General features: G+C 38.1%; 1 protein-coding gene across 4 annotated transcripts in view; it reads right to left on the bottom strand.

The window, feature by feature from the left end:
* Nucleotides 1-23,081, bottom strand: part of HS3ST5 (heparan sulfate-glucosamine 3-sulfotransferase 5) — a 192,048-nt gene that overhangs the window by 73,223 nt on the left and 95,744 nt on the right. For 3 of the 4 annotated variants that reach the window (XM_066179370.1, XM_066179369.1, XM_066179372.1), the window contains exon 2: nt 19,462-19,670. The gene's annotated coding sequence lies outside the window, so the exon portion shown is untranslated. Of the gene's footprint in view, nt 1-19,461; nt 19,675-23,081 lie in introns of those variants that run through there. The other variant, XM_066179371.1, reaches the window with a different exon arrangement.

Raw genomic sequence — 23,081 nt, 5'->3', positions numbered from 1 at the left:
AATAACATGGTTAAATTTGCATCCAGTTCACCTGGGTTTGCAGTCAGGGGGGCTTTTCTGATGTACCTCCTTCTCTTGGATTTACATGGGCTGCAACTTTCATTTTCTAATTTGTTTAGACTGGCTGACAGCTCAGCAGTGGAGGAAAAAGCGGAAGCCTTTCTCCATTCACCCATCCATGTATTCATCATTGCCTTCAAACTTACTTCCCTCCACATCCTTCTGTAGTTTAGGTTATGATTGTCCTTCCTGAGCAGTGACAAAAGTTGAAAAGAAGTCACTGATAGAGGTAAGGCCAGGTCAGACACTGCCCTGGTGGGTACCTTCCTCCTTGGCTGCTTGTTGGAAGGTGGCAGCAGAATCTGGGAGGCTGATATTTCTTTCCTTAAACCTGAGGTATCTCTGTGGTTTGCTCAACAACATTGGAAGAAAAGATAAAGAATGTCACCTAAAATGAAGAGTATATTCATTCCTCCACATACAATTGAATACAAAAGCATATTTCCCAATTTGTTCTTGTTTTTATTGACACAAAAGGGGCTACAATTCTCATAGAAACCAGACCTTTTGGTTTTACTGACTTGTTACTCTGTTTTCCAATCAGTGTCCTGATATTTCTAAGCAGTATCCTTCAATTCTGGCACTGTATCATTACAGTGACAATTCAGTCATGCTTAATATGGAGTGCATGCATTTCTCCAACTTCTCTCTATTTGCAAAATAGAATATAGATAAAAAATATAAACTCCTAATTTTAATACACATAACACTGAAATTCCCACCCCTCACCCTCCTTCTTACATGAGGTAAACTTTAGTCTCTTTCTGAACCAACATGTACCACAAGTAGAAAATAGTCAAGTGAGAAAAAAAATCTCATTGCTCAAGTAAGCAAGATATGTATATTCATATATTCGCAAAGAAATTCAGCAATGTTTTTAAAATGAGAGAGTTTTGGAGATTTTCCAGCTTTCTTCTGGCACTATCAGTAGGGGATATTTCAAACTGCTGTTTCTTCATCACAAATGCAGTGTCACTATTAAGCAGCACCCAAGAAGATAACTGAACTAGTGGGTCTTGTTTGGTCCATTGTTTGATGATGACATCATAAGAATGCAAACAATTCTTACATCTTGTGATGATGTAAGGCAGATTTCCAAAAAAAAAAATCAACCATGCATTTTGTTACGCTAAATACTTAAATTGTACAGAGAAAAATTGTCTTGTGGACTGAAATCAACACATTAGATACGGCTTGTTAGCAACCATATCAGCTTCCTAATCAACAGTATTTTGAGTTGAGAGTAAAGCTAACCAATGCAGACCGCAGCGCACACACAGAAAGATGCTGGGTAATATTGGGAAAGGAGGCATTACACGCTCGAATGAAGAAAAAGAAAAGGAAAGAAAAGGCAGACAAGTCTCTTCATACATCCTTTCACTCACACATTGAAAGTGTGAAAAGGATATCCAAGAATCATTTGCCACATGCTCTGAAGAGCAACTTTTAAAAAAATTGTCATATTTTTTGTCACATTCAAGAATTTTACAAGTATGAGAGAAAAAGCTGAAATCGGACAGCGGTACACAACAGATGGGATGAATTTCACTTTCTACCTCTAATAGGAATGACAGCTTCCTTAAATGAAGACTTTCTCTTGTGACATTCTTTTCAAAGCTCAAAAAAATGTATCTTAACAATGCCTGTGTGAGATGAGAGTATCACTAGTGTCCCTGCACAGGGAGGGGAACTGACTGCAGGTGTTCAAGATGAATTGTCAAATATAACAGTGAACTTGAAAGTCAGTCTGAGAAGCCTTTAACCTGACCCCTTTCCGATGGCATGCTTTGGGGGGAGACTACCCAGGGCCTTCAACTGCAGCTGAGAGTTGTTCACTCTTTCTGCCAATAGGCCCCAAATACTTCCTTTTGCTTAGCCAAGTGGAATGAATTGGGAGTAAAATGCACTTAGGGGACAACTGTGGAAAAGTTTTAGTCACCCACCCACCATTACCAGGAAGCCCGTGGCAGGGGCCAAGAGAGTTTTCTCTCTAGGTGTCTTCTTTGGAATAGAGTTGAAGCAATTTAAGAAGTCACCCTTCCTTGTTCCAACACCCACAGCCGTCTTTTATCTAATGCCCTCACCAAGAGATTGAGTCAGATTCAGCACAAAGCCAGTGGGTTTGTTTTAAGCTGTTAACCATGAACACAACTCAGCCGTGAAGGCAGAAACCTTCAGCTAAAGCACAGTAATGAACAGCTGGTGGGCAGTAACCGCTAAAATTGCTATATCCACTTTTGAAGTCTCAGGCGTTTTAATTTTTTCTTTCTGCATTTTTCTCCCTTAACTGACATAATTTCAATTTTTACTACACAAGACAGGCATCTTACAGAGATTAGCATATTTCTTCTGTGTATTGCTGTTTAGTTCTCAGTGCATAGTCCCTCCTTGTGCAGTGAATGAAGCAGAGGTCTGAAAAAACCTATATGTATTCATGAACTAAACACATGACATAACACATGCCAATAAGAGAAGTGAATATTTAAATAGGCTACCCTAGTTCCTGGGTGCTTACCTTGGCCGCATTTCAAGACAAAAAGCTTTAATTTCTATATGCACCCTTGCTTTTTATGGCAGAGAGCTCAGGCTTGTAGGTAAAAAGGGTGCCATAGTGTTCTCCCCTCTATGTGGGAGTGCTGAGAGGTGCACAGGAGCATGCAGCAGCATCTCTAGGCCACTGCAGACAAGGACCAGGTCTCCATGTGGCATCAGTCTGTTCTCCTTGCTCTATGTGTGCAGTTGAGACTAGACTGTGCACCAGACCTTTCTGAAGGTCCCACCATGGAAGAAGAAGCAAATATTTCAGTAAGTGAAATGTATGATTCAAGAAGAAAGAAATGCTGAAATAAAAAATACCAGTTTTAGTTCTTGCTGATTGTTCTGCTACTGACCCATACACCTGTCTCCAGCAAACCCTTGCCTCACTCTGACAATTTTCATGGGCCTTACTACTTTTGCAGTTTTAAAAATCTACCCCTTTCCCTCTCTCTAGCCCATCATGCCCCAGATTTATTCCTCGTAAAAGCTTATTTGTGTGCTCTACAAATATTCATCTTAGTTCAAAATGATGCTTCACCATCTGCAGTAAACAATAGGAAGAATGATGGGCAAGCAGATACCCACATACCCACATTATTTTTTCATATAATTTAATCACAGTCCTTTTATGCCTTGAAAAATCCACATTAATAACACATCTGTAGAGTTACAGAAGTACATTTGAAAGTGCCAATTGACTTTCCTTTGCACACTAGTGGAAAACCAAAAGTCCAGAAGCAATAGAATGAGGAATACTGAAATATTGTTTGCAATGAAATGTTGTTGTTGTCTGTCCTTGTCTTTTCAAAAGGATAAAATTATTATTATTATTCTCTCAAACAATAACCCTATGGATCTGCTTGTAACTTGAATTGTGAGCTTCCTATTTATGGCTTTTCCCAAGTTCTGTCATTTGCCTTGCTTGAAGTGTTTGACTGTGGAAGTTGAAACAAGCTTCCTCTGTGGAACAATTGCAAGAGTTGCTAAATATTATGAACACAATCCCACAACACATCTGGCAGTACACTACATTACATAAGCTTGTTACCTCTTTGTATGGGGTAAGGTCCTGAGGAAATCATCTTAAAATTGTCAAAAGAATATCTACTGATATCTGGAAACAAAATATCCTCTAATGAAACTGAGAGAACTGAGAACTGCTAAATGGAAGAATAGCTCTTCATGCACTAAGCAATTCCAGCAGCTGAGGTGTTAAGAAACCATCAAGTATCACAGGACTGAAGACAACATTGTGGGCATGGCAGAAGTGAGCAATGAGTGAGTGGGAATGACTTGTGTTTGCAAGCCTTGCTGCCTGTTAGTAGTGTACTTACTCATACAGAGCTTGTCTTAGGTATTTGCTACTTTCATTCCTTTTAGCCTACGGGCTGTAAACACATTTATTATGAAAGGCATAAACAAAACAAAACAACAAAAAAAAGAATTCACACAAAACCTGTGTGAAGCTTCTGAAATCTGACTACTGGACTATTCATCACCTTCCCATCCTCATCACAAAGGCACTATTTGTTATTAGCAGAGAACATGAGAATGAGAGGGAAAAAAAGACAAAAAAAAAAGACAAAGAGACAACACAGAAAGGAGTTAGGAGAATGAGCAAAGGCAGAAGAGACATGCTGGCGGTGTTGGAGGGAAAAGAGAAGAGAAATGATCATGACAGGGAAATGAGATTCAATTCAACAACAGACTTCTTTATGAAGGAATGTATTTATGTTTTCTCATACCTCACTACTTTCCTGTTGTGATAAGGTGAGGCTTTTGAGGAAGTTTGAATAGTGTCATAGCAGCGATTATCAGAACAGTCTCATGTGTAATTTTAGCCAAATAGTCTTCAGAAGTTCTTAAGTCCATTTTGTCAATTCAATGGGAATTTTAATTGACTATTAAAATACAAAATTACACAATAAAGACATTACTGAACCGCTGCAGAAATACCAGCAAATGTGCTGTCTACAGAAAAGTGATTTTCTTCTGTAGGTTTGTCGGAACTGCTACAACAGCAGAAATAGCCTGGAGCAGCAGTAATTGAGGATACAGAAGAGAGTTCCACACGTGCTTTACCCCCAAACTTAAGCAAAGCAAAGCAAAAGTCTAATCATTAAAGCATTAATTTTACATGATTCTCCCTTCTCATTACTTCGTATGCAGTAGGTTATATTTCACTGTGTGATATAGAATGATGGGAGGCACGTGTGTACAACAAAGGGTAAGAATTACATGACTAAGTGAAATCTCCATGACGACAAGGCACAGAACCCAGCTCTTTCAGCATATTTGCACTCTTTTTGTTTTCCAGAGCAAACCTGTCAGTAGCTGCACCGATTTAAGAGATGAGGATTTTTTTGTCCTTGGCTTCACCAGTTCATAGGGGTGGGCTGAACCCAAATTTCACCAGAGTCCTGTCTCAGCTGATGGTTCTGTCCATAACAAGTTCCTCTGAACAACACTACATGTGCAAACATGCCTCACTACTGCCCGTGAGCTCTCCCACATGCATGGCTCAGGTGATGTGACAGTGCACCAGGCATCAATGTCAGTGACAGTGTGTACCAAAGTCAGCTCATGGGTGAGGCCAGTGAAGCTTGTCACAGCTCTGCTGTCCTCAGTGAGGGGTGAACGCCACAGTATGAGCCAGTGTAAATTTTAAACAGACAACTTGTGTTTTGCAGAAATTATGAATTCACGGAATGGTAATAGCACCACATCACAGCAATCTTGTGAAATTGCATTTCTGGAAGTCAAATAAATGAAACTGGGCTTGTACTGAATCTTTGTAGAGAAGTGGGTGACCTTCCATCTAATCCTGAGTTTCTCATTAAGCGGCAAACAGTTGAGAAGAAAGTGTGGTTGACTGACAATGAGCAGCATGAAGACCATACACAGACCAAAAGCAGTATGAATATTACACCACTGCTGGTCTCAAAGGGCTTTATTAAAAACAAAAGCATATAAAGCAGTTCCTGAACAGGATGATTTTTAATTGTGTCCTCCTGGGAAATCTGTACAATACAGACTTGCTGGCTTCCCTTGTAATCTGGAGGGACCTGACAAGCTCTCAACAGCTTCCCTTTGGTCTAAAATGAGTTACTGCTGAGTTTCTGGACTCTAGTTAATCTTAGTGGTGAATAATGTTTACCTGGTTCTAAAACAAATGAAATTTTGTTGACATCTTTTTTATACTAATAAAAAAGTAACCAAATACATAAAGAGTTCCATGTGACATCTTCTAGCTCCACTTTCTTGTTAGCCCAAATCTCTGAGCATACATAAACAGCAGTGTAAAAGAAGCAAATAGCATCCATTAAGAAGACACCTGCAACACGCCCAAGTGACATGGTATCCGTGAGCAGCCTGCATTGCCTTGCACTTCTTAGAAAGGCAGATTACCTGTTTTCTTTCACCTTTAGGCAGTGCAAGGCTCCTTGAGCTGGATCTAGAGCAGGCAGCTGGGCACAGCACTACAATGCCACATTTTACGCCCCTCCATCATCTACACGGTGTGTTCTGTATGTAGCATAGACAGTGCATTAGGAAGGTTAGGGAAGAGGAAAATCTGTAATAACTACAGCAGCTGAACAACATGGGGAAAAAAAACCCACACCCCGAAAGAGAAACCCTCTGCAGTTAACTGAGCTAAATATTAGGAAGCACCAATGGAAAGGATGTGATTTTAATTTTGATCCTGCCTCTGTGCCATTTCAGAATTTTTTCCTGGGCTAGCAGGGGTGCTTCTTTCCCACTGGGATTTATAGGCTAATGTCTTTACCAAGATCAATTATTTATCACAAAAGATAACCAGAGGAGAAAGAGCAGATCCCTATTCTACTATCCCTGGCTTATTTCACAGCTTTATAGCCAGTGCCAGACAAAAACCATGCACCAGACAGGCAGGACTTTCTCTGATGATGAGGCACCCACTTGGAAAGAGACAAACCAGGCTCCAGTGTCTACTTGGCAGAAAAGGGGACAAAGCACTCCAGCAGGGAAGCCTGGCACTCTTCAGTTTATGTAACTGAAACCTCTATGCCAAGAGGTCTCTGCATGAAAGCCTGTAACTGGACAGCTTCTACCAAAACTGGGTCAGCTCTGTTCACAGGCACCAGCTGAGGATCTGTCCTCCCAATTATTTATGTTTGCTGTGATATGGTAACGATATGGTACATTCCCCAACCATCCCATTGCCTTACATTGATCTCTCAGATGTTGTGAAAGATGATGAAAGTAACAAGATGAAAGAAAAAGGAAAAGCGCAAAACAAGCTCACATTAAATATTCATAACTGGTAGTAATTACAAACAGAAAGTAGGAAATAAAGCAGTAGTGATTATGCACTGTCCAAATCATCTATCTACAACTCCCTTCAGAAATTTTTCTCGGTAGATTTCTGTTGTTAGAGTTGGAAAGTGACCCAAATTTTTTGGCCTGTCTTTGGTCAAATTTTGCTGCCTCATTACCTGATACATAAACATAGGCCAGGGTAAGTTAAGAGTAAAATTAAGGCTCTCCACCTTATTTCTGCTCTCCAGTAAAACCTATGATGAACCTCTGTCTTCAGTAAAAACAAAATGGCATTTCTACTGTGCAAAACTTCAGATTTCAACATCTAAACTGTTGTGTTGTCACTTCAAATGTTAAATACTGTGGTTTCATAAAAGGAACTGACCTCTAATTTTTAAAATTTCTTACTTTTTAAGATTTTTTAAGATGACTTCTGCTTATTTTTATAACTCAGGCAATTCTGATTGGCCATTACTAAGTGTGTTAACCATAATCTCTTTAAAAACTACATGGGTAAAAGGTTGCTTTTCAAATGTAAGAGAAGAACGAACTAGGAGCTTTATCTGAAGGTTTCTCCCTCTTGTAAAAAATTGATGAGCATGCTGACTTTCTTGAAATGACTAGTTTTGCAACTACATAAAATCCTAAGTTTATTCCATTTTGTCCATATTTCTGTGGTCTAAAAGCTGGTGTTGCTTAATCAATGTTAAATACCAACATAAGCAGAAGAACCATTAAATATGTCCTAGGATGTTCTTATGGGTTATGATATGCTGGATTTGAATCTCAGATGTTCTGTCAGATCAAAGGTGAAAAAGTGTGTTGAACTTTTAGTTACTAGTTATTACTGTAGTAATACTACAGTATTAGTTACCTGAGCCATACCAGCCATCTCAAACCACAGAAGTCACAGATAATTCAACCTCTTCCTTCTTGGCTTAATTTTAATGTTCCTGTGAAGTAGCCTTTGCCTGTGATATGGAACTTCAATTCATAGGAAAAAAGCAAGAATTCTATGGTGAACTTCTCAGTTTTTGCCATCTGAGCACTCTGCTCAGCTTTGGAGACCGCAGTAGCCTTGTTAGGTTTCTAAGGCACCCTAATTACACACATCTGAGATTGCAGAATGCTTCAATTTAAGACAGCATACAATCAAGTGCTGTGCTTTCACAAATATTCAGAAATATCATCTGCCAGGATCAAGAGATATTGAATGGATATCTACTGGGTTTTATCTGCAGCCTTGATGCATAATTTTTCATTTTCTTTAGACGGGTTTAGTACAAAGAGAGAACATGCCTAGAGTCCCACAGAGGTGTTTTGACATTAGGCTTAATAAAGCATGAAGAAGTCATTAATAAATAATGTTTTGCTGGTTAACAAGTAAAGCTGAATGCATTCACGAGACCCAGAAGTAGATCACATCATGCATGCAGCTAAAGAACTTGTTAAAATGACTGCAATAGTGCCATTTTTTCCATTGTGCTTGGCACAGCCCAACACAACACTGCACAAATAAACAAGCACTGCAGCATATACACATGCACTTTCAGTTACAGTGTTACCTGTCATTTTTTATTTGCACTCAGTGGGATTGAGGGGTTTGTAAACAAGCATTCATGAAAGTGACAAAGAGCTACTTATATATTGTTAAGCATTGCAGAGATCGAGCATTGCTGTCTGGAGTTTCAAAGGAAAAGACCTCTTGTATTCATTGAGTTATGCATCATCCCATTCCTGTGTCAAAGCTACAAGCTTAATACATTTTACTGCAGACACGTTTGAGCTACAGCTTTCAAGGCTGTGTCAATATTTCCATATGCCCTTATTTTCCAAGGTAAAACATTCTGGCAAGTTTTGAATCAGGGTCTGAGGAGAGAATCTATGTGCTTGGGGTCAAATACACAGCTCCCACCCCCTTTGGCTCAGTCAGGTTTCATGTGGAATCTGGATTGGGAATGTGGCAGCATTAGGTCTGAATTCACTCTCCATCACAATGACTTTGTCAGCTAAATGCCTAAGTTGGGAGCTGAAGTCATCTTAAACTCTCCCTGTAATCAGTGCCAAGAGACAAGTGTTTCCAGAATGTGATTCAGATCTGGGCTTCTGATTACAGAATCAGCTTCAAATGAGCAAGTTCTCAGTTTAGAGACTTCTGCTACATGCTTATGCCTGTAGGCAGGAAAACTCCTCAGTCCCTCCAATGAGGCCAAGGAACAGATTGTACAATTCAAGTTTGGGCCTGTGAGAACTACGCAGTTTGTTAGGGGAAAAAAATTTGAAAAATGTTTCCTTATTTATTTTTAGTTTGAGATATAGTCATATTCTAAATAAAGAGTCATGATATTCAGAAACAGGGACAAAGATTCCAAATGCATGTCTTCAAGTCTCCAGCACAGTTTGTAGAAGCACAAAAATGCTCCAAACCCCTATGTTAGTTGACTGCCATTTGTAGGTAATGCAACTATCTTGGAATGAACACTGATTAAAAAAAAAAAAAAAAAAAAAAAAAAAAAAAAAAAAAAAAAAAAATTGATGTCACCTATTTACTGAAAATCCAACTTCCAACTTATTTAGTGTGCTTATGAAAACTAGATTATTTTTCACACCTGATTGAGCTGCCAGGTTCCAAGAGTTACTGAGAATAAGAGGATTGGAGTAAGCTATAATAACATCTGAAAATGACTTAAAATCTCTGATATATGTGAGGAAAGGAATAGCTATTTAGGTCGGGCAATTTTTCCAGTTGTTTGGAGGGTTTTTTAAGGAGAAGGTATGAAGAAAATAAACTTCAGATCCATGCCATTTTTAGAACATGAAATTGAAAAGTTCCAAATCTTTTAATCTGAGTCACAAATGGGGTGATTTTCCTGTGACATTTGGAATTTTGCAAAAGTAGAAAAGCCTTTTTTCTGAACATCCACAGATTTAAGATGTTCGGGGAACTGAAATATTAAATAAGCATTTTTGATATGGAACAGTAAGTAGGAGAGGATAAAGTGCATGGCCCATTTATTTTCCATGTTTTTCTTCCATTTACCACTGAACACCATTTCTATCCATGATAACATAAGAATGCAAATGCATGAACACAAGTCAGTGAAAACTGAAGTATTTTACTGAATACATGTTCTATATATTATCCTACGGTTTAACGATCTCTGCTGACTTGGTGTTGGGAAGCAGACTTGGGTGTGGATTACCTCTGAAAATGAGACGTAAGTTTTAGAATTCAGTCTCCATCCAACTTTTTCCCTAATCAAAGCCTAAGTATTCAAACCAAGAAAAACTTGCCCATGCTCTCAGGTGAGAATCACAAGATTATTAGGAAACTCTCACTGTCCAAACAATGCAGAACACAGGTTTTTGGAGATACCTGTCTTGTGACATCTGAATTGCCAGTGGAATTCAAGAATTAGCTGGATACACAATACAGCCAATATAGCAATGCATCTGGGTTGGGCGATGACAGGATTTGAAGTGGCAAGCTTTCTTGAAAGCTAAGACGTGAATCTTCAAATAGTGGGCTTCTCTATTCAGATTCTGCTTATATTATACTTCAGGTATTTACATCCTTCTAGGACTATGCCAATAATCCTGAAGCATATATAAGAACACTGACTTTTGTTCTTAAAGAGATAATTTAGGAATAACTTAGCATGACAAAACGTTGGACAACAAAATTACTATTACTAATGGATAGAAAATTCTATCCATTTTATATATTTGCATAGTTTTAGACTGCTCCATCCACAAGATGTTAAAACAGCAAACATCCAAGCTTTGTTTATGGCAAGCCTTTTAACTTCATGAGGGTGTAGCTGATGCTTTCAAAGGAGTTCCAACAGATATTCACATAGAAATATGTATATATTACCATGTGATGGAATCACACAATTCATACAGCTGTAAAAGGAAGGGCTTTATGGAAAGAAAATATCATTACTACCTCATTTCCATGCACAGCAACCTGCAAGGAGGAAAAATCGGAGAATAGCATTTGTGCTGCAAAACCTAAAAGTTAGCTAAAGCAGTACATCAAAAACAATAAGGAAAAGAAAGCTATTTAGCCTCCCCTCCCCCCCCTCCCTTTTGCATTAGTAAGTTAAAAGAAACTTGCAATTAAATTTTCATAAACGGTGTGTACATAGTTGTGGTATATGTGAAACATTAAGAAGTATTTTACGCAAAAGCTGTTAAAGCAGGAATCATTTTGTCAAGACCATTACGACAGTAGTTTTTTTGAACTTCATCAAGATACCAGTATACTAATAAAGGAGAGAAAATGCTACCCTCTATTAGAACAATGAGGAAGGACACAGAAAGCATTTGGCAAGCTCTAGTATACACATCCTACAATTGGTTCGTAACTCTCTTTTAGGGAAGGAAGAAGGATTTAAGCCTTCAAGTAACAGTTCAAAATATAAAAAAAAACACCACCCAAATCAACAAGCATAAAGTCCCCAGGGAACCCAGTATTTCTGTGGTAGTATTTCCTGTAAGTCTCCTAGCAGATCAAAGCATGCCAGCTTTCATTATTTCCCCTTGTGAGCAAAAGGTTCACACTGCAGTTTCTGATTTGCAAAGGCTCCAGGAGGCAGAGGCTGATCAGGAAAGTGTTTTGGAATGTTCACTGCCCTGTCTCTGCTGGGACTTCTTGCAGTGACAGGGCATTTTGGGAAGGACACCCTAAGCACCACTAGCCTGTGACATGGATTGGCAGGTTGTTCATTTCTTAGAGGAGCTGGGTTATACAAATGGTCATGGAAAAGAAATTCCCAGATTTCTAGTGGAGTCATGTGTGCCCTTTTAGCTGATCAGACTGCAGTCAGGATTTATGATTATACTTTATGATTTGAACAGTGAAACAGGAGAAATTCTGCATTTCTGTGCATTCTTTAACAAGCTCTGTCTTTTTAGTCCCCCTCTAGGAATATACATACAATTTAGCAAAACAAATGCTTTATTCATGATTGCAATAAGTACAGCATGGCTGTGCACATACCAATTGAATAGTAGCTTTGCATTTTTTATTTTATTCCTCCCAATAACTACATGTTCCTACAAGTGTCTCACAGGCATGCACTGAGTTTTCTACACAGATTTTAATGGAGAACATTTTAAAGAGTTTTCATAAAGTGAATGAAGCTGTGATAAGCAGCACAGCTGCTTGTTGGCGAGCCAACAAGAGACTACAAGGAAGGCATCACCAGGAGGAAAACGTTCCAGGAATGTATTTTTGTTATGAGGCCCAAAGATCAACCAATCAAATTGATGCTCCAGTTCACGTACGCAAAATACACATGGAAAATAAACAGGATGCGTTGAGTACTCTCTGAATACATCTTTGCTTTTGAGACAGAAATTTATGACAAGTATACCTCAAAAACTAAAACTATGCAATCACCAGTAAGAAAGGCAAAAAGATGAAAAGCTGCATTGTTATTTAACTCTTGCTTACTCCTGAATGTGAACTGGAAGAAATACAAGGGAAATATTTAGAGGAGCAAATCTTACTTGGTCAGAAAATCTAGGGGACTAAACTGTAGGTAACTGCATATACCAACAAACTTCTCAGGAAAAGGACCCCAGGATGCCTTTTTCTGCTCCCTGTTGAGGACATTGAATAAAAAAAAGGATAATGCTTCCAGGTAAAATGTTCAAGGTTTTTACAGTGTATACCAATAGTTTTACAGTTTCTTCTCCTCCAAAAATATATTCATATCTTTTCACGAATGTTTGGGACCAGGTTCAAAGACCTTTTCCATCCTGAAATTGGGTTCCAGCTTCCTCAAGGATACTGTGTGTGGCTTCTCCAATTGTGTGTTTTCATGGGACATTACTTGTTTACAGTTTTCATGGATGCTTTCACCTCTATTTGCCAGGTATTTGTCACTGTAGGAGCTGTTGTATCCTGAAACATCGCTGAGGAAGGACGTTTTATGACCTCCCAGAGTTTAAATCACCTGTCTTTAACCTTTTTCCCACCAAGAGTAGAAGTTTTAATTTTAGCAGACATACAGAACTTCTGGAAGTCAAATTCTTTGCTAAAAGGCCTCTGCGGACCCTAAAAGTTCACTGCATAACCAGAAGAGAATCATTAAACCACTCTCAAGAACCCTCTTTGCTCAGGAGGTTTCAGATTGTTTCTGGTATAAGCTGTCCATTTGCAGAAAATGAGAAAGCAATTGTGGATATCAAGAGATCCAAAATGGCTGTACCTTTGAGAACAAGATTAGTGCTTTCTATCCTGATGCAAATAGGAGCCTTGGAGGCACTGCACTGCAGGAGTAATGTTCTCTTACTGTGAAGAGTCCAACAGCCCTGGATCAACTTCTGTTGTATCAACCCCACAGAAATGAAGCAGCAGTCTTCGTGGCTAGGTCTTTTTCTTGGAGGGGTGTGAACATTTTCTAGATTTTGTTGTTTTTGCTGCCTCATATTGCAAGCAAAGTGAAAACTAACACAGACTGAAAACACTCCGTGCTGCAGATGCTTTTAACTGGACTGTGAAGAGGTCTTGGTTCGTTCTCTGGGGCCACAGCTGAACAATGTGCTTATCCTGCTTTTTTCCAAGGATATGAGCAGCCTCATTGCAAACTAATGCTTAAGGCATGAACATAGGAATCTTGCTCAACTGGCTGTCTGTATCATTTCTGTCTTTCAACCAGTATTGTCTGGATCTCACCCAAATTCATTCTCAGCCAGATGCTCTTCTCCAGGAGCCATTTTCCTCTAGGCAGTGCAACATCTTTATGATGGCTCTGGTTACATCTGTAGAAAATGAGATATACACTTGGGTGTCATCTGCAAAGCCTGTAGCAGCTTAGCCCCTCTCTGGAATTTTCTGGAAGTATTGGAAAGGGATGTAGGGAAAGGATTTATAGTCCTACAGTCAGGCTGCAGGTGCAGGATATTGGGAAAAAAAGCAAATGATGTTACCAGTTATTCTGGGGTCCCACTGAAACCAGACTTTGTGTCTGCAAGGAATACAAGATTGGGGTATATTCGCTTAGCATTTAAAGGAGGAAGAGAGATAAGTAATTCCTTGGCCCTGTCTGAAATTAAAAGGTTCTTGCAAATTAATACAACTACACCAAGCTAGACATTGCTGCAACACTAGCAAATGGAAACATGGTGCACAATACACTTCCTTGTATAAAATAGAATGAAGAATATTGTTTCTTACCACAATGCATTTTGGACACTGTATATTTTACATCTAATTTCACAGTGCAAAGGATATTACTGAAAGAACAGCTTTAGTTGATAATTTTCTTGTTTGGTAGAGCTGATATATTAAAAGGTTAATGTGCTAAATTTACATTTTTCTAAACTGATTTTTTTCTTACTCCAATCTGTCTTTCCTCATTCTTCACCCCTTTAAAAAGAAATGATATAAAATAGGACTTCATTTTGACAATTTTAGCCAGAAAACCTTACTTTCCCTGCTGATTTTCATGCTCTACAAGCTTTGCCATCATAAACCACTTTGCATGTATTAAGGAGTATTATATTAGATGAGGCAATTTAAGTGTATCCCATTTCACTTGGTGAAACTAAGCTGCTTTGCATTATAACTAAGTTTAGCTAATGAGAATACATTTAAAGCATGTGTTACCTGAAACTGAAGTTAGCTACCTGCAATACTGCAACCTGTGGGTTTGCATAACGATGGTAGGAATCCTGCTGTGCGGGAGATAGGAAAATTATTATAATCTGCATTCCTAAATTGAATGAGTATTTTGCTCAGCAGAGGCCTCTTGACTGTAAATAGTCTGAAATTACATCCTGCTGTTTAAAATGCCTTTTTTTCCAAGTAAGTAAAAATACCCACATTTTCTTAAATCAAATATTTTTCAAATCTTACATGAATTAAATTATTGAGAGAGGGAAAGTCATAAATCCTTTACTACCTCTTGTAAAAACTGTTTGATATTCATGTTTTTAATAGAAGGGATGAAGTGTCTAGAATTTATGGGCTTATGCTTTAATTATTTAATTATTACATTGTTAAAGCTTATCATCATATCTCTCTCATCTTTTTTTACTGAAAAAAAATCCATGTTTACAAGTTTTTTAATCTGTATGGGAGAAAATTGTACAGATATCAGAATCAGCTACTAGATGTGATGTCAAAACATGCTGCTAAGGTAAATTCATATTGTAAGTTTCCAGAAAAGACTATACAAAAGAGAGCAAAAGACCATGAGTTTACAAGAAGACACAGGGGATAAACTTCTGCCACAAGGGTAGGATGGTAAACATAACTTCATTCATGTGAGTTCTTTATCTCATTAAAGCTAGACATGACCCAAAAGAAAAAAGAAAAAGGCCCTGGAGATAAGGATTACAGGCCGTTGTAGTTGTCTGAGCAATCGTTTTCTACTGTGTGAAAGCAATACATACTGTAAATACTTTTCATTACATCTTCTCTAAGAGCCCAAAATGGAAGAGGAGGTGTCTCAGCTTATCCTCCTCAACTTCTCTGTTCTTTAAGTGGTGACCAGTGAAAACATTTACAATAAAAGATATCTGTGCTCCCACTGGAGTCAGTGGCTTTGCAGCACTTGGCAGTGTGCGTGTTTCTAAGTTGAACAAACCAGGACCAATTGTCTTGCCCAAAGTGTGGGTGACCCTGTGTCTCTGCCCCAGAAAAAAATGTCTGTATTCTTATCTGCTTCTTGGGAACTGTCCCTGCCCTGGCAGGTCCTAGAAATCTACTGTGCACTGAATGGGACTTGCGGGGCAAAACCGAGGAAATACATGAACAGATGGGATGGATGAGCAGGATATAGGGATCAAACTCATACCTAAGCCTTGTTTTGCTGTTGTAGATAGATGTATGTAGCTTTATGTTTTCTGATAAGAAGTAGTGGTTGAGAGGAAGATGAGGTCACTGTCGTGTGAAGGGTGGTTCTCAGGAGGACCAACGAGAGAGGCAAAGGTGATGAAAAGGGTGTAGACGTATCTTAAACACAACCTGTTCCTCTGGATCTTAAGGGACCTTATGCTGAGTTTCAGTCTTGTTGCTTTAGATTAGGATTCACAGCTCTGACCTACTTCTGAAATGGTGGATAAATCACTTCTGGGTTTGTTTTTTTTTTTCTCACAAAATATATTTGACAGAAGACATTTTTGTTTCCACACATTGATTCAACCTCCTAGGTCATGGAAAGGCAGAATTCAGTCTTTCCTGTTTCAGGGGACTGTCGTCTCAACCTCTGGGAGGAAGTTGTAGTGTCCAGGATATAGTCTGTATGCTGCAGGCTTGTAGGCTGTATCAGTTTTAAATCTCAGGTTATGCCAAATGTTCCCAGTTCGCAAGCTTTTTTTTTTTTTTTTTTAACATCATTAAATGCATAATATAGGTACTCAATTCAGTATAACCATCATTTATTCACTTCCATCAGGGTAATTTCTTACTTCGGCTACCTAAACTTTTGCTGGTCTTCTGTAAAAATCTAGCTGCACGTTTGATAAAATTCAGCCAGTAACAAAAATTAACCACGGAAAATTTGGACAGGTGGAACTCCACTGGTTTTGCAACCAGTCAGATAATTTAACTTATTCATTTTGATTTGCACTATTTAAACGAACATGTCTATTACCTGTCAAAGACCGTTTGTTCTCCAATCTATCAAATAATGTTTGTAACATTTTTTTGTAGCGTTAACCACAAAATCCACAAAAATGAAAAATAAAGCAAATTTTTTTACAACTTTTTACATCCAAATTTAAATATTGTATTATTGAATGTATGCTTTAGTAGCAATACTGTAAGCAAAGTGGAAGATATGGGGGATATTTAACACCACAAGTACAAGTCCTAGCTCAAGTTGCACCTAAGCTGGGGCAATTCTGGGTATGAGTACTGGGAGACAAACCCATTGAGAGAAGCCCTGTGGAGAAGGACTTGGGGGCTCTCATGCAGGAAAAACTGGATATGAACCAGCAGTCTGCTGTCACTGCGCAGAAGGCCAAACACATCCTGGACTGCTTCAAAACATAAATGTCCAGTAGTTTGAGGAAGGTGGTTCTCCTCCTCAGCTCTGCCCTCATGAGAACCCACCTGTGTGCTGCATCCAGGTCCAGAGTCTTCAGCACAAGAAAGATATGGACCTGCTGGAGTAGGTAAAGAGGAGGAGAGCCACAAAGGAAATTAGAGCGATGGAGCACTTCCCTCTTGAAGGCAGGCTAGGAGAACTTGTGTTTTTCAGCCTGGAGAAGAGAAGGCTTCTGGGAGACCTTATGGCAGCTTTCTTGTACCTTAAGAGGGTTTATAAAAAGGATGAAGAGGGACTTTCTATATTGGCAGATAGTGACAGGACAAGGGGAAATGGCTTTAACCTAAAGGATGGTAGGTTTAGATTAAAAGTTGGGAAGAAATTCTTTATTCAGAGAGAGGTGAAATAGTGGCAGAGGTTGCCCAGAGAAGCTGCGGATGCCCTGGCAATGCTCAAGGCCAGGCTGCATGAGACTTTGGCAACCTGGTCTAAGGGAAGGTGCCATGGCAGGGGGGTTGTAACTGGATGATCTATAAAATCCTTAACAACCTAAACCATTCTACGATCCTATCTTCTAGCATTATCTGTCCTAAAACAGCAAGGTTCTATCAACAGCTATGCTGAGCTAGCCAAACCCATAATCCTATCCTTCATGTCTATTTATCAGTCCACACACAGACAAATTACACAAACTTCCCAAGTACAAACATGCACACAGTGCGGGAAGATGGACTTTACAACACATTTGACATTTTAACTCTACAACTGAGATATTCATTCACCTCATGGTCTACACACAGACAGACATACACACACAGATATAAAAGATGCAATATTATTTTAAAAGTCCACATATAAAAGCTTCAACATATGCTCTTATATGAATTTTACTTTCTTGGAAAATATTTAAGTATCACATTGAGGGCACCTCGCAGAACTAACCCATCTCTCCTCCACACAGAAAACTTCGCACAATCTTGCAACTTCTCTAACCTTCTGCTTTTAAATGGAGACTGTATTTTTGTGTTCATGTTTTTGCTCCTGCTGAAGTCTGTTACAAAGATTCTCTGTAACTTCAACAGAACTTAGATAAAATAAAACCATACTCTTTGTTTGTTTGTTTTGGTTTCTTCTCCTCCTATCTGGAGTAGATATTTGGTGTCAATGGGCAAAAAATTCTTTTTGACATAGGATGATATTTTTATCTTTTGTTTATTTTATACAGGGAATTGGTGTTTAGAATGCAAACTCAAATGTGGGCTAGGGTAGCAGACAGAAGATTAATTAGAAAGCTATTCAGATGATAGCAATAGAATCCCTCCATAAAAATGAAAAATCAGAGCTCAATTCATATAGTTCTAATTAAATGAAGTTTGAGGTGCATCTGCTTGAGCTAATAGGTTTTCTGAAATTATTTTAATAGATTTTGATAGATTTAATAGGATATGCTTAATAAGAAAAAGTAGATTTGTAAAACTATTTTTTCTTAAATGTCCATATTAAAAAAACGAAGTTGACAGAATGCAACTGAACCTTTCCCCCTCTCCCCCCAAACCAAGATAGAACATTAATCCTGAAGAATATTCTGCAAAAGATGAAAAACAGATGGCAGTCACAGAATAAAATCAAGGTTACATGATTGTTCACTTTTCTTCTCTACTGCTCATAGCATTATCCACATCATCATAAACATAGTGGTTTTTTATAATGTTATGATTAGTGCTAAAAAATCCTGATGTATCTTTATGATCTTGCTACTTTCTCTGTCAGTTATGTGTCTGAGACATGACTTGATGAGCACATATGCCCACACACATTCTACCACCTTTCTGAGCATATATCTGCTTACAAAATTATTTCTTCTATGTTTTCAATCTTACCATAGAAAAATTATGTCAGTGAATTGTTCTGGTCAAGGTCCATTTCCTGGGGTGCCAAAGTAGTGTCAGGATAATATCAGCAGATTATATAATATCTTAAGATAAACCAAAGGGTAAAAAAAGCAATTTATCAAAATCCTCACAGTTTCCAGAAAATGAATAGCTTCCATTAAGAAGAAATTATTTTTTTTCCAACATGCTATGAATGTCGTTGGTATTTCCTTGAAGCCTAAACGCCATCTAGAACAATCAAACCCACAACTGAAGAAACACTCTGATCCCCACTGACTGTAAACAAGAACCATCTCATGAACAAAGTAGAGTATTGTCCCCTTTTTACCAGTTGTAAATCAAATGAGAGTGATTGAAAAGCACTAAACACAAGTTTGGAAGAAATACCACAAAAATGGCTAATGACAATCAAGCTCAGAGCATGGGTAGAGCTTTCTCTTGGTGGCCAGTTAGTCATTTAGTAGCCTTCAGGTTGCCTGAGCTCACAAAGCACATTTATTGCAAGGCAGTTAAAAGCATGATCTCAGCTATACCTATGTTGTGTCAATCACCATTTTAGTCATCTGTGTCCCTGTTCAAGCAACAAATTGAAACATTGTCCCAGGTGCTAAAGATTAAAAAAAAACAACTTCCTGAAACCTGAGGCTTTTAAGGAAGAAACTAACCTTTGTGTCCTTGGGCACATCCAGAAAGTCCAGTGCATCTACGTTTGATAAAGAACATTCCAGAAGGATTTAACTCATCTGTTCCAGTGTTCAAGTCCCAAGAAGTCTTTAGTGGTTACTGAAAAGACCATTCAGGGAATAAAGCACCTCCAGGTATGCAGATGAAAAGATCAGACATCTCTGCTGAAATGGTGTACAGCTTGCTGAGCCTGTACAAAAAGAGAAGACATTTGCTGCTTATTTGAAAAAAAAAAAAAAAAAAAAAAAAAAAAGAAACAAAAAAACCCACCCAACCAAAAAACCCCAACCCAACAAACCAAACCAAAGAACTGAAAGAACTCCAAAACTCAGTTTCTCTGTTTAAGAATGAAAATAAATTTTTTGCTCTAGGGCCCCAGAGGTAGTACATGTCAGCTCATGTTTCTGGAAGTACTGTGTCAGTGTCTTGTAAACATTGGCAGCCTGGAATCTGGAGCGCAGGTTAGAGAGGAGGGGGAAGGGGGAAGGAAAATTACAACAAATGCGTTTCACAATACTAAACCCCAAACAAAAATCATTCCTAACGACAGAAAACGGCTAATAACACTTATTTTAAGTGGGCTACAGGAAAAGGAATGTTAGATATTTACTGGAAAGAGGTAATATATTGCACATGCTACTGCTACTCTGCTATGTTTCACCCTTGAAATTGGCCAGAACAATGCCAAACACATCTGGAGAAAATGGTAGCAGCATTTAGTGAGAATTGTTCAACTGATCTTGTCTTTTCTCTGTTTTCTGGGTTTTTTTAGGGTTTCTTTTTAATAATCTAACTATGCCTCCATACTGAAGAAGTGGGTCACAGAGACAAACGTGAATATGGTATTTAATTCCGAACCCCGAACAACAACTTCTAGCTTCCAGCTGCATCATGTACATTTCTACTTTCACTCAAAGTAAATCAAGTCCCAAGGAATTTGGAGTACAGTTAAGCTCTCAAAATCATCAATGCCAATGTGACCTGCCAAAAGACATTAACTCTGTAATTATTCTGTGAGCTGGGAAAAAAAATCTTGTGAATGGAGGATCAACATTAAATCAAAGGGTTTCTAGAAAATATTGCAAAGAATGACCAGATTGAGCACCTTTGCAATATGGTTGGAGTGTCAAAAGTGCAGATGCCTTTGCACACTTGAAACTAAATTTTGCACCAATGAAAGAATGTAGAAATGTACAAGAATCTTGTAAACGTCCAGGAGAATAGCAGCCATCCTTTCTTTGCAATGTTCAACGCACTATTTTCATCTACATTTCATAAGCCACTTACTTGGCTCAAGAGCAATTTACTTCTGACTGCTGTTGCCTGTAAGATACATGATTTGCAATGCTGAGTATTTTGTTTTTCCATCACAAACATTTATTCATTAATAATTTAACAGATAAATGGCTTCTAATTGAACAATTTAAAAAAATGTAGGCAAATCAATGGCAAAAGACACCAAGCAGCATATTATAATGAGACAATAACTCGAGCTCATACATTAGACTGAATTGATAGTGTCCCAAAAGCCCTCTTTTGATAGCTCAGTTTCAGAGAGTAAATGTTCAGCTGAAATAACTAAACATCTCAACTACTGGTCTGAGAAATCATGCCAGTATCATGTACAGTATCTTTGAGAGCTAATAGGTTGGCTCTGGAAAGCAAACAAACAAACAAACCCTAGAAAACTCCTCTGTGAACGTACAAGCTCTCCCTGGGGGGAGATTAATAGTCACATGGAGAAGACAATGAACTTGTTTCACAGTTGTGTGAATGAGATTTTGAAAATCATAATGGTCTGATTCTTTGATGTCAGTGATACTTAGAGATACAGATTGTAGCATTAGCTCCAGAGTTTGTTATCACTCATATGTGCGACACAGACAGTGAGGGAAGCAAATGTGATAAATCTCTTAAGAGGGAGCTCTCAAGGGCTCAGTGTGTCATGAATAAGTCCTGCTCCGAGTTACAGGATTTTCAGCTGAGTTGCTCACAAGGAAAATAAAATGCATTCTAAAGGCTGTGCCATGCCAGTCATCATCACCTTTGAGGTTTCAGAGAAAAGAAGGCAGATTTGAAAACACTTTTGGACAAAACCGGCATATAAATATTTTCCCTCTTTCCTAGGTGTATTGCATGAATTAAATTACTTAAATTTTTCCAGAGCGGTAGTCAAGCTCCCTAAGAATAATGTTAAAAGTCCTGTCATTTTACAGGCATTCTGTATTTGCAGAAAGGACTGGTTTCCCATCGGGCTTGAGGAGACTGGTCAATAATGTGCTGAGAGTATGCAGACTTATTTATAAAATGGATACTGTTCAGTTGAAATGAACACATATATTCTACAAAGAATAGATTGTTTTCAAACTTAGATGGAATTTATCTTCCATTATTTTATGAAGACTCATTAATTACATACAATAAGTTTCAGGAATGACAGATCTACCAATAAAAGCCACAATAAAATGTGGAATATATATGAACATCAATACTTGTAATTATATATAAATGATCACAAATATCATCAGTTTATTTATTGTAAACAGTTTAAACAAATACATATGAAGTGAAAAATCAAATTAATTGGGGTAACATAATTATTTTTCTGATTTGATTTCTAATTTAACTTTCTGTTTGTACTAATGAGAACACTAGAACATCTTTATTAGTGACTATCTATTTTCAATGTGTCTTTATCTGCTTTTCCTAAAACTAGAGTCTTTCTCCACACCAAAAATAAGAGTTGATGAAGATTATGTTTGTTTATTTTAAATAATGAAGTTGAGTTTGTTTACAGGTTTCCTTTTCTGAGTCTCTTAGCTGCAGGGGATTTTTGGAAAAGGAACTACCCTGCAAGAAATATTATAAAAACAGATGACAAGACAAGAGTCTCCTGACCCTTTAAAGGAAGAATTTAAAAAGAAATTTTCTATTATTTTTTTATTTTTATTTTTTTTCTAGTCTAGAAAATAGCAAACAGTTAAACACTTGGATATTGTAAGTGACCTTCTCTTTATACACATGAAAGTTACTCTTCCTCAAACAATACACAAATTCTGGTCATGTGCCCACACCATGCCCATTTCAATGAAAAATAAAATGAGTTAGATTAAACCATGAAGGCTAAATCATACTTAACATTTCTACAGAGTTAGGCAGAACGCATTAGCTCACAAAGTGTCAAGACTACTCTGGAAGGTTCAAATCACTGTCAGAGATGGTCCCTACAAAAAGAATGGAGTTTGCCGTAATGTCATGAAAATAGATACAGAGAGGCATAGTTGTGTGGCTGGGGACAAAGAAAAAGAAAATAAAATCAATTATCAGTCACTTACGCATAACTTCATTTTCAGGCTTCCTCTGACTCCCACTGTTCCATAAAAATAATTTTAAGAAAACCACCAAGTTTCTGAGCCTATGGCATCTGTCCAACTCTGATAATCAGACTGCCCCAATCTCTAGGAAACCAGAGATTGCCACCACACCACTGCATTCATCGTCAAAGATTCACTTCCAATGTAGTTCCAGTTTCGGTTGCGTGACAGGATGAATTTCAAGCAGCTCAATGATTTGCCACCAAAAAAGCTGAATACTAGCATCC

This window comes from Chamaea fasciata, unplaced genomic scaffold (genome assembly GCF_029207755.1).
Source record: "Chamaea fasciata isolate MVZ Bird 193981 ecotype frontalis unplaced genomic scaffold, bChaFas1.0.hap1 SCAF_3, whole genome shotgun sequence".
Lineage (NCBI taxonomy): Eukaryota > Metazoa > Chordata > Aves > Passeriformes > Sylviidae > Chamaea > Chamaea fasciata.
Note: the sequence above shows the minus strand (reverse complement) of the source record. Positions and strands in the feature narration are given on the sequence as shown.